The sequence below is a fragment of the Dioscorea cayenensis genome, unplaced genomic scaffold (genome assembly GCF_009730915.1).
Source record: "Dioscorea cayenensis subsp. rotundata cultivar TDr96_F1 unplaced genomic scaffold, TDr96_F1_v2_PseudoChromosome.rev07_lg8_w22 25.fasta BLBR01001388.1, whole genome shotgun sequence".
Lineage (NCBI taxonomy): Eukaryota > Viridiplantae > Streptophyta > Magnoliopsida > Dioscoreales > Dioscoreaceae > Dioscorea > Dioscorea cayenensis.
Genome location: NW_024087779.1, coordinates 4,867 through 17,905, shown reverse-complemented (window position 1 = coordinate 17,905; position 13,039 = coordinate 4,867). Strand labels below are relative to the sequence as shown.

The 13,039-nt window shown below is 33.0% G+C and overlaps 1 long non-coding RNA gene across 1 annotated transcript; it reads right to left on the bottom strand.

The window, feature by feature from the left end:
* Window positions 1-2,265: 2,265 nt before the first annotated feature.
* Window positions 2,266-2,622, bottom strand: LOC120256299. The gene is made up of 3 exons (XR_005535261.1): window positions 2,574-2,622; window positions 2,427-2,494; window positions 2,266-2,327 (listed from the first exon to the last, which is right to left on the bottom strand). It is a non-coding gene; the product is annotated as an uncharacterized LOC120256299 (long non-coding RNA).
* Between the last annotated feature and the right edge of the window lie 10,417 nt (window positions 2,623-13,039).

Below are 13,039 nucleotides of genomic sequence, written 5' to 3'. Positions count from 1 at the left end.
TGCAGATTTGACCCTAAGGTGTTGCCTTCCTGATCAAAGCAATCGTAACAAGGGACTTTAGTTAACTAGTTCTTATATATGAGGCCTTGCTCTTGCAACATGTTGCCACCATCTTTGCCAATGGAAGCATTACATAAGTGATTACTCTCACCTACTAGTTTCCGCAATAAACCACTTTTAAATTTGTTTAGCCTTTTTGTGTTAATATGTTTTATAAATGCATAAATATTTATTTATAGGAAGTTTTAATCTAGAAACCTCTTATCCGTGTATGGTGTCACTACACCAAAAGAGGGCTTTTGAGACGGTTTTCAAACCCTATAGAGGCGGTTAAAACCGCCTCTATAGCTATAGCGTTGGTTTTTTCAACCACCTCTAAACCGCCTCGTATCAAGCCGGCTCTACACTTTAGAGCCGGTTTGTACCAACCGTTGGGGTAACTTTTATTTACGGAAGTGGGTTTTAATAATAAGAGTACAGACGGTTATAACCGCCTCTATAGCTAATGATTTCTCATACCCTTACAAATGACTTTAGAGGCGGTTATAACCGCCTCTATAGCTAATGATTTCTCATACCCTTACCAATGGCTTTAGAGGCGGTTATAACCGCCTCCATAGCTAATGATTTCTCATACCCTTACAAATGACTTTAGAGGCGGTTATAACCACCTCTATAGCTAATGATTTACAATACCCTTACCAATGGCTTTAGAGGCGGTTATGACCGCCTCTAAAACACTTATTTTTTTAACATATTCATATTTTAGAGGTGGTTATAACCACCTCTAAATTTGTTCATTAATTAAATTAAATTTTAATTTATTTTCCTACTATTAATAAATAAATTTATTTAACCTATACATCGAAAATATGAATCTTTCAATACATTCATGTATAAGGTGAGCTGATATATATATAGCTAACCATGATTCATCAGAGTTTCAAAAGTTGGCAACACAAACAAAGCAAAAAAATAACTAGTATAAGGTGAGTATGTTCTTTAATTTGGCAGGGCCACCGAACTAGATATATGATGGTAATTAAAAAGTATTTTTGTCAACATAAAAGCGGACCCAAAAATATACAAAGCAGGGCATCAAATAAGATTAGAACGGCCTGCCTCTAGCTTTCCATTCCCAATTTTTCAAGCATGGCTCCATGTACTAGATAACTTGAGAAGCAGCAGGGAGAAACCCTGACTGTCAGACCTTCATGAAGGTTTTAGCCAATTAAATATATATCAAGATACAGATGCGACCATAGCACATTGATGCAAGGTACAAGTTCTTAGCCCATTTGTCCCGAAAATCATCAAGAAAAACAACACACGAGAATTAGCCCAAGTATGATCAGCTGGTTTGGTTAAAGTTGAGAGGGTTTCAATCGAATTTGAATAATTAGAAAGTCTCTGAATATCCAAAAAGAACACCATTGCACATTGGAAAGAATCATTTTTAGAGATTATATATCATGCAAATCATCTTTATTACTTTATTAATACATCATCTTTTTTTACACGGTTAATGAATGATCATTCATGCATCCTTCTAGGAAGGTCAAACAAGAGATCCAAAGTCCAAACAAAGCTAAGGATCTTATCTTTGATGTCAATCATCTCCACAGTCAAATGGCACAATTAATTAGCAATTTAGCAACAACAAGCTTCTCCCAAATAAAAAAAAATTAAACTAATCAAAGCCAATTACAAACAACTATTCTAGATTCTCCCAAATGTTTTCCAACTTGAAAGGAATATCCTAATCTTGTGAACTAATGAATGAGCTCACGTGGATAAAAAAGAAACCCTCACAAGAACAACAGAGAAGAAAGAGAAAAAGTTAAAGAGAAATTAAAAGGTGCAAAGAGATGTCTCTTTAATAAATCCAAGGTTAAGCATGCTAAGAAAGAACCAATTAAAAGCATCAAAAACTTTTATTGAATTTAACAAGGCTAATGTCTAACACAAATAACATATCATGTGCAAGTTTTGAAAAAACATGGCAAAGGCAACATACAAGGAAGACAAATGCTTTACAGGGTTTGCTAACAAAAAGAAAAAGTACAAGGGAAAAATAAAGTTACCAAGTTCCTCTTTGATTCATCGGATATGGAGTGCGATTTCATCCTTGCAAATAATTCTTGAATAAAGGAAGTATCATCTTTTTAGCAACAAACAACCTCAGTATCAACATACGATATCACAGGATGATGATAACATCAACCTAGATTAATATGTACAACATTAAAAACTACGATCCTCACGAGTAGCATTATTTGCTTAAATGATGGCACTGGGACTTGCAATAGTTACCTCATCCAATACTCCTAGCAAAAATAACATCCTGACAAATCAGAAAGAACCCATGACATAAGCATAAAGAAATTGATCATGGTCAAAATATTCATGAAGGTAAACCTTCTCACCTTTATATAACCAATTCGATAGATTTGATGAATCTTTGACAATACCAAAGGATCTTTAATAGTGTTAGCTTGCAAACAAATTCAACTCTTCAAGTACCAAATGCAGAGTAAATTATAGATTTACATGTATCAAGGAAACAAAATTACCTCCTTATAAATCACATGCTTCTTTAAGAAAGACCGATGATTTTGCACTCGGAGGTATGTCGGGATCATCTGTATAAACAAGTCAAGGAGAAGTGAGTAACTAATCGAGCATGATACACAAAAAAGAATACAAAAATGACACCACACAATCCGCCCGCAAAAATCCTCGAAGTGTAAAAATTTAAATCTACTTTGAACCCACACATTCTCGGCATGGCGATAAAGGCAAATTGTGTAACTCACAAGAAGTGTTTTCCTTGTAAAGATCACAAAAATATGATCGAGCATTATTCTGACTTAAATTTTTCCGAGTCAAAAACTTGAGATTCTGAAGTTGTATACAAGATGCACTAGGGTGGCTTCCTGCACACTAGCATAATGGTGCGAACAAGGCCATCAAATAGTCATAAAGGCTAACAGAAACTACTCTATTAGAATCGAATCACTGTTATTGCATCAACTAAAAGCAGCACCATCTCTCTAATGATGCAAATTGGAAACCAACATTTATGACTACAGCCGCAAAAATGGAGAAACATCACTTCTAAATATCTCTAATTAACAGCATATTAAATATTAGAGAAGAGATGCGAGATGCACATCTTGTGGACATTTGAATCTCAATTGTTCTCAAGTGAAACATCTATGCTGAATTCTAAATCAAAATGATTTCCATTTTCTAATAGTGGTGCCTATTTTCCCATTGAAAAGGCTTATATTGAAACATGGACAAATTATATTGTCATAAATGCAGTCAAAATTTATGGTCACAAAAACTTTTTGCACATGCATGGGTATAAAACCATCATATTGCAATAAATAAAACAGAATCACTCTCAGGGAAAAAATTAAATAAAACAATCTTATCCTCCACATTGCTTAATTTAATGAAGGCCATGTATTATAGAAAGTTGGGTATTATATCATAAGCTTCATCAAGGTCAAAAGCATAAGCTTCCAAAACATATATTTTTGGAAATAATTTACATTGACATCATAGTATGGAAGACCACTGTCACATTTTTTTTACCAAACTTTACCATTCTTCAAAGGTAACCACAAAAGTAAATGGATTAAGATAATAGTGAAGATGTGATACCAATGCTATCTTCAATAAGGTTTAGTCAGAATTAATCTAATTACAAAAAGCATAAGGTAGCATCTGGCCTGGTTTAACAACCCGAAGAATTATTTGCACATCTTAATACATCTCCACTAAAACTTTAGGCAATAGTAACGGGAAAAAAAAACAAAGAAACATACATTCAAGAGAACCAAGAATATCCAAAATGAATTCATCGCCAAAAATTATATCAAAAATCTATGGGTTGTTGAGAAGAACTGCAAGTGAGAAAAAGTAGCATTGTTAAAGAACATTGACAATTAGAGCAAAAGATAACCAAAAGCCAATAATGTTGCTGAAAAACATAAGATAAACTCTCATAGGTCATGCTGACTTATAAAAACTATCGGTTGTCCCATTCAAGAATCAATTCAAAATTAGAACATAAAAACCAATAATGTTGAACCTTTAAAGAACCGAAAATCTTTATCAATCAGGAGCATTAACAATCAACAACATCATGAAAGCCATTAGACCAAGCAGGGATTTACCTTTAAATCACATTGGAGAAAAATGAAACTCATTGTGTATTCACCAAATCCCAAAGAACAATGTATTAATTAATTAGCACATAGATGACAACTTAAAGTTTGACCCACTTTCATGTTTATTGAATGCTTTTTAATTTGAGAAGAAAACTTAAGCAATAGCACTAATTAAAATCTAGGCAAGGATAAGTGCCATGAGGTTTTCAAGTGTCTTCTTTTTATCCTATCATCTTAGTATTTAACTGAGATGATAAATAACTCAATCTAAATTGCAAACTCACCATTGAAAAGAAGCTTTTTGGCGAATATTCACGGTGGATAATCTGAAATTAACTTAAGTTTAAATCTAACAACAACTGCATCAACCCCTGCACATGAAAAGATGCAAGTTAAGACTAGTTGAAAATTACCAACATGCCTATGTATATTAGAAGATATTAAGCAATTCTTGATCAAGTATGTTCGTAGGTTCCATGGACATTTTAGGGAAAAAAATTTTTAAGTCATAGTTCAATAGGAGAATAATAAAATACCACCACGTAAATGGGTAAAAAGTGTAAGCGGCACAAGCTTGTCAAGACAATATATGTCCAAAGGAATTGATACAAATATGATTCGAAGAGAACACAACGAAGATACACACTCAACAACATTGCCACCCATATATCATCTCGCCTTTGCACCCTAGAACTCATGTCATGTGGAATTCTTGCTCTCTATAAAGGAACTCGGGTTGTGAATGGATGTGACATTTAGTAAAGTCTTCCTGCAAAACCTGCAGACATAAGTTACATTTTTAGAGAAGGCTTTATTTTACAATCTATGAAAAGCAAAAGTTCATTCCAAGGATGAAATCTTTTCGCTTTGATGAACCAACATTATTTATGAATGTTCCTTCACCGGTTTCATCTCAATCCTCCAAATTGCGCAAAATGAATCGATTGAACATAAAGCGCATTAGACGAGTTCTGTTGTAGATAATCTGCAATTCAAACATAAAGCTTCACTGAACTATATTCATATGAAATCGAATATTCCCGAGTTTCTTATGTACCTTTGAGCAAGAACTGCAGAGCAATCTACAAAATTACCCAGGGCCACCTGCCATCTAACCTAGATTCAACACGTGAACTTCCATGTTAAGACCAACCAATAAAAAGACTTAACTATTATCTTTATCAATTAAAAACTATTAGCCGAGAATATTGAAAGAAAATTGATGAGTCAGTCCCATCTCAATTATTTCTCAACAAGAACAGTTTATACTTTCTAACATACTTCTCCACAATAAATACAAGAGGGACGGGAGCTCGATGTTCATTAAGAACAACTACCTTCAAAAATAATCATGCCATCCTGATCTTTACAAAGAAGAAAAACTAGCTAACTAGGACATTCACATTCCCCATGTCCATTTCTACTCGAAACTTCTACTTGTATTGTCCCTATAATCCCTGCAATATTGATTCTCCGAAGACACGTAACACATCACTCTTATCCGAAAACACACATTAAATATTAAGCGGTTATGGTAGCATGCTTCTCATTTTGTGAAAAGATTAAACAAATTTTGTTTCGAGAAATATTAAATGATTTAAGTCCCAAAAACACACAAGTTCCTTTCTTTTAAGCTTAATGCAATTACTCTCATGAAGAGTACCATCACCACCAATAGCTATAATAGCATCGAGACTATCCCTTATTTCATGTATTACCAAAAAAACAAAACAAGGGTTCGAATGGAAAAATTGGCCATTTATCACACTTTCAAATAAAAATTTATACCTTCCTTGCAATTCAAAAAGTTAAGCCACACGAGTAATACACCATATGCTTGCAATTATATCCTATCCCGATACTTTTAAATCAAGATTTGAAAAGATGCTAGATATTAAAGAGTAAGAAGAAAACTAAACTATGAAAAAAATAGTCTCTCAATATTTGTTACAAAATAAAAGCATCACCGATCAAATCCAGACCTTCAATATCAAAAATAACAAGCTGCCAGTCAACAATCACAAGAATGTAGGATCACTATCATCACAAATATATAACTTTCCTAAACATATAGAAACATGAAGAAAACTAATACCAAGTATTCCACATAAAAGTTTTTCTGAGTTATCGCTACACAAAACCCTCGCAAACAATATCATCAACACTTTGAACCATCTTCGAGACAAATCATTAACAACACAACACTAAACACTTTGAAATAACCTTAATCAAATAATTTTTTTAGATGATACTTTTTCTCAAGCATATAACTTCACAATCATGTCATTACTATTAGTTCACTCTCTTTAGTTTCCGGAAGAACAACAACTAGTTCAAACATATGAAAGAAAAAAACAATCAAAAAGTTTCAAAAGAATTATACAAGCACGATAAATTAGTTTTTACATAACTATATAAAAAGAAGTCCGAATATTTCTTAAGCATCTACTAATCCGATCATACCAACAAGCATCTCCATAGTCTAGAAAATGATCACCAATAACGAGAACCCCGCAAATCATCTACCTCAATTCTTTGAAGAATCGTTTCCTCCTCTCACCTCAATTGTTCAATCCCATAAATTATAGCAAGATATAATCGCATTACAGTAAAAAAACACTTACAAGCTTTTTATCATACATATTCAAGCTTCAATAACCAAATCAAAAATCAAAAATCAAAAATAAAAAGCAGTCAAAAAAATCATAAAACCTAAGAACAAGAAGATTAACATCAAAAACCACACTAAAATTAGGGGACAAAAATCAAAAGAAACAAAGAAAGAGATGAACACGGATAGTCTTTCTAGGGTGAACCCGGGCGTGGCTTTTAGATTTGGATTCAGCGATCATCATCTATTATGTAAAAACCCGAACAAATTTGTGCCCTCGATGTCGGCCGAGCCTTTGAGAACAACACCGACACATTGTAGTGTAAGACCTTCAATAACTACAACCCAAAAAAGAAAATCATCACAAACTAATTGAAATTAGAACCCTAAATCGAAACCATCATCGGTTTTCGTTGAACCTGGCGATGGGAGTTGGTGATCTTGAGATGGACATTGGCGTGCTTGGCAAAGACCTCAATGATCTCGAAGCAAAGATGGAGATGAAGGTGGTGTCAGCGGTGGCGCTTGGAAGAGGCTGAAGGTGGCGTCGGGTGGTGAAGCGAGACCCTCAATGTTCTCGTTTTTGTGAGGGAGAACCATTAATTGAATTTTTTATTTTAGTGTGAGTGAGTGGAGATGATCGATGGATATTAATGAGTGTTCAATGGATATTAATTAGTGAGTGTTCAATTTGTGTGAGTGAGTGCTTTTGTTATTAATTGAAAATTAGAGGGGGTTTTCTAAACCCCCACTACCCCTCTATAGGTTTATAAAAAAATTAAATATACAGGCGGTTTTTTAAAAACCCCCTCTACAAATGTGTCCCTAAAAATAGAAATCAGTGTAGTGTGTGACATACTTTTGTTGTATCTCAATATTTCAGAAAAGGATTTATTTCCAATACTGGGCATTACAAAGGCAGTGTTCCACCCAATTACATGGTTTAGTAGCTGGGCTGTTGATGCAAATCACATTTCAGAACTTTCGGACATGAATGATCAAGAAATCCATCTAACCATCAGGTGTGCTTCTGTGATTATTCAGTGTGCATGTGGTCATTAACTTGATGGGTTCGAACATCAATATTGTTTTTCTGGTTAAAAATAATATGTTTGCATTATTTATGAATGTTATCATTATATTATTTTTATTAAAAATATTAATGATCTCATATCATCTAAAAATATAAATTAAATCGCTTCAGTTAATTTAGACAAAAATAAATCCTGAGACTTCCCCATCTAGGGCAACGATCACTTTTGATTCAACTTTGGATCACACACACCAACCCCCACATCCTTTAATTTAATTTTTAATAGCTACGAACACAAATGACGTTGGCCGTTTGGTTCGCAGTAATGATATATTATCATAGTAATGAGATTAATGTGATAATGTGATCGGAAATGTTATATGCCTGGTAATATTGTGATAATGTGAGATTACCATGTTTGGTTGAGAATTTATATTACTAGTAATCTTTCATTACCATATTTGGTTGGTCGTGATAATCATCTCAGTAATATGTCAAATTTACTAAAAATACCCTTACATATAAAATTTTGAAAAATATAATTTAAAGTATTTAGATAAATAAATAATTAAATTTTCATATTAAAAATATTTTTTTACAAAATTTTAAAATACCATTGTATTTACCAAATTAGACCAAAATATAATTTTAATTATTTAGATAAATAAATAAGTAAATTATACTATTAAAAATTATTTTTTTCATAATTTTTTAGAATACCTTTGTATTTACCAATATACCCCTATATATATAATTTTGAAAATTTTAATTTGAAGTATTTAAATAAATAAATTATTAAATTATAATATCAAAAATTATTTTTTTCACAATTTTTTTAAAATAGTTTTGTATTTACCAAAATACCCTATGTATACAAATTTGAAAAATTTAATTTAAAGTATTTAGAAAAAGAAATAATTAAATTATATATAAAAAATAATAGGGGAAAATAAGCTAGGGTTTTGATAATGAGTTTAATAAGGAATTAGATTAAATGAGTGGGGGCATAATTGGAAAACAAAAACGTTACACATTACCACTAACTTTGCAATTAGGATGGACACCTATTTTGGTGGTAATCACATTACCACCTTATTCGGTAATATTTCACCATTGGTAATCTCACATTACCATCAACATCACCACTATTACAGTAACTAAATATGGTAATCAGACACATTACCACATGATTCCATGATAATGTTTTTCACATTACTCTGAACCAAACGACCCCTTAGTGTGTGTATATATACATGAATTTGTTTCCAAAAATATCTTCTAATAAAAGTCCGGTTTAGCTTGAGAAAAACTAATGGTCATTCTATTTCTCATGTAATTGAGTTAATTTGCAATATTTCTTTTCAGCGTAAAATATATCTAATTAACACGACGATCGCATTTAAGTTGACTAATTCATTATTGATTTGTAAAATTCTTAAAATATTCTAAGAAAAGTTACAGGTGTTTAAATCGTTAAATTGAATTATATATCAAATTTATGGTTTTGAAAGCTATTAGAAATGAAGAAAATAATAAAAAAAAATCTAAACATATATTTAAAGTAGTTGTATAATATGCTCTTAAATAGTTTCAAAAATAAAAAACTTTGATTAAAATTTTTAAATATTTTATACATCAAATGTAGTATTATTAATAGACAAAAATTTAATAGCATTTATTTAGTTTTATATTAAATATTTCATAAACTTTGCAATGCTTAATGATAGATATAATTCCGAGATTAGTATTTTTATTTTTCTAAACTTTTTATTTTTTTTTTTTTTGAGAAAGGCGACAAGCACCAGAACCCAGGGACGTGCACGTGTGGGGAGTAAGGCTCAATGCTGACCCACGTGGCCTCACCTTGTGTAGGACATGAGGTTCGATCTCGGGTCCTCCCTGAAACGAACGCCCTATGCAGGGACCTGATACCAATTGAACTAAAGACCGCTGGTTAAACTTATCTTTATAGTTTCTTAACTTTATATGTGCTTTTACTATTTTAATTGAGTCATAATTAGGGTTTAGGGTATAGCGACAGTAAAACATTAGAGTTTAAAATAAAGAAACTAAAAAGGTTATAATTGAAAATTTTCAAATTTTAAACTTTTTAAAATAAATATGTTCCCATAAATTTACATAAAAGTTATTAGGTATGGCCCTCTCCAAAAAAAAAAAGAGAGAAATTGTTCAAAATGTCTCTCTATCTTTCTCATTTGATGAAAAAATCCCTAAAATAATTCATATCCCCAAAGAAGTTTCTCCTTTTTGGCATTTGGACTTTATGGTCCAAGAAACCCTTAACTGGGTTAGATTGAAACTGAAATTTGAATTTTACCCCTTAGTTGTTTGTAAAGTAAAAAAGTAGTTTTTTAGAACTGTTGAGCAGTTAATCAATATCCCATCTCTTCGCCTCCCGAGAAACTTCATCCATTCCATCACTTCTTTTCTCCGCACACCGGAGAAAGCTTTCCCTCACTGGAGACAAACATTACCGAAAGGAGGAAGACATCATCGGAGGTAGAAAGTCTGCATCTCAGTGTACCTTGCATCGTTGGTTAAACAAATGGGAAGAGGGAAAGATCATACTAAGAAAAGGTGAAGATAAAGCTGCACACCTGTAGAACATCATCCCTATACTCCCAAGGCCGAGAGGTATGTACTTTCTTTTAGTTCAAGATTGTGCAATACTAGTTAAAAACGCTTTTTGTGCCCTAATTTGAGTAGAAGATAAGCAAAGATTGTCTGATTTGTTTTTTTTCACATAGTTTCTACTTAGGGTTTAGAACAATATAGGAATCTTGAAAATTTCTAGTGTAAATGTGGAGTTGTTATTCTGTAATTTTTTGGTTTAGAATGATGGAATTTGAGAATGTTCAGTTGCACGCGACTATGATTATTTTTACTATTTTTACACTGGAAATTCCCATTCATGTACAACATAAATGTAAAACATTTACAATCAATTTTTAATATATAGTTATATGTTTTTTTGCTTACTTTCCAAATTTTCTTTTATAATTTAATTTTAGACAATGACATAATCAATGCTCGATTCAGTACTTTAGTAATGTAATTAGCACCATTTGCAATGTGTGAACTGAAATCAAATGTTTTGGTTGTGCATATAAGAGGAAGATGGGCAACAAGTCCATCAATTATGTGAATGGACAATGTTTCTTGGCATCAATCGTGTCTACCATAAGGGATTTGAGAGAGAAGATGGCATGCAAACATTTTGACATAATCCGACGGATGCCTTTTAGCCATTTCATGGACTTGGAGCCCATAACACAAGAACGACTGTATTGGATATGCTTATGCAAGTGTTTGATGGAAGCACTAAAATGTTCAAGCTGGGTAATGGTTATTTGCAATTTAGGCCAAAGGATGTACCGTTAATACTAGGGTTACCTTGTGATCTCGATGCCATAAATTTCTAAAAGAGAAAGGAACGTTGCACACTTAAGGAGGAGTACTTCACAAAGATAATAGATCGAGATAGGGATTTCCTAGTCAGAACATTAATTAGGTTAGTAAAGGACAAAGAAGCCAAGCAGGAGAGAAGTTTTATTAAGCTCTATTGGTGTACATTCTGGGCAATTTGCTCTTCCCGAGCACCACATGTTCAGTACCTTCGTGATTAGCATACTATGTAGATGACCTATCAAAGTTGGATCCGTATCAATGGGAAAAAGCCACTCACAGAATGGCTCGTAGAGGATATACCCTAGTCTGACGCACTGCAGTGAAGGTCAGTGTTCAGGGAAGACAATAAGGATAGGATATTTAAAGGGATGTGTTATTGCTTTTTAATCTTTGGTTTTATGAGGGTAATAGGCATAGGGAAGAAGTTGAGGTTTGGAAAAAAACACCATGAATTCTCTACTATGGCAGAATAACTCACATGAAACAAAAATTTTGGTGCAACTGCCTTGGTTGAGTCTCTGGAGGAAAGCCAGGTAAATAATTGTTTTAATTATGTTAGATTGGAATTACTCATAGGAGTTGCTATTCCAGCATTTTATTCGTGCGTAATGCACTATAAATGGTCAATATTTAATGATTATGCTTTTAAAATTGCTTTATGCTATAAGGTATAAATTATATCTTTATATAACAAAATATTTATTTGACTTTTTGATGAAATGTTTATTATTTTGTGTAAATCTTCATTTATTTAGTAAACCATGTAGATTTCTATACTTGCATTTTCAAAAACTTGACAATTTGTTAATGTTTCATATGTTGATATAGATTGAACCCTTTTTCTATTGCGAATACGTGTTGTTCTTTGTAAGTTTTTTGAATTGACTCCAGTAAACTAGACTGAATCTGAGTTCATTCATTCTGGACAAAATGGAGCACGGATCAGTCAAATGGTTGTTGTTGAGGCATCTACCGGCACTAGCGCATCAAGCTTTAGAAAGTCAAGACATGGCAAAGTTAAGAAAAATGTGATGAAAAGGCCTTCTAACGCCAAAGATGAGCAATCTATGCAATCAAAGTCTTCCCAATTAAAGATTGGCATGCATATTGGTCCCCAAGTCCGAGGACAATGATATGGCATGTTACAAATTTTCGATTAATGTTGTCAAATGAAATTAGAGCTCTTAGGGACTACTGATCAAATTTCTTGAAGAAATAGTGGAAGCACGTGATGAAAATCAAGATGCGCATCATAAGCAATCAAGACAAGCTCTAATCAATCGAAGAAGCCAACTCGGCCCACCTCCAAAGAAGGTTAAGAAAGTTTCCAATAAACTCAGAAACCCCTCAATTCGGATGGAAAAAGTGAGACCCAATATGAGAAGCACATCATCAAGAGGCTGCAAGGTCAAGAGGAGCATAGTCTTGCATGCCTGCGCACGAAGCCTCGAAGAAAGATAAAATTGATTCAAAAGAAAAGGAGACAAAGATAACTACAAAAAAACCATTTGAGTTAAATGTAGCAGATGCCGAAACAATCGATGATGTTCGAAAAATAATAGAGTTTCTTGCATACTTGAAAAATGACCAACCAGTTTCCAACAATGACACCCTCTATTGCCAGTAACTAAAATCGACAAATGTGGTGAAGAGTGCGGCCGAGAATCTGATGAAGGCCTCACATGTAAATTTCATTCCTCCAAATAAGCTGCCTACAGGGTTTGCATGCCGCGACAAGATACAACAGCTAACTATGTTTGTTTTCTTAAATTCTCAAATAGACAA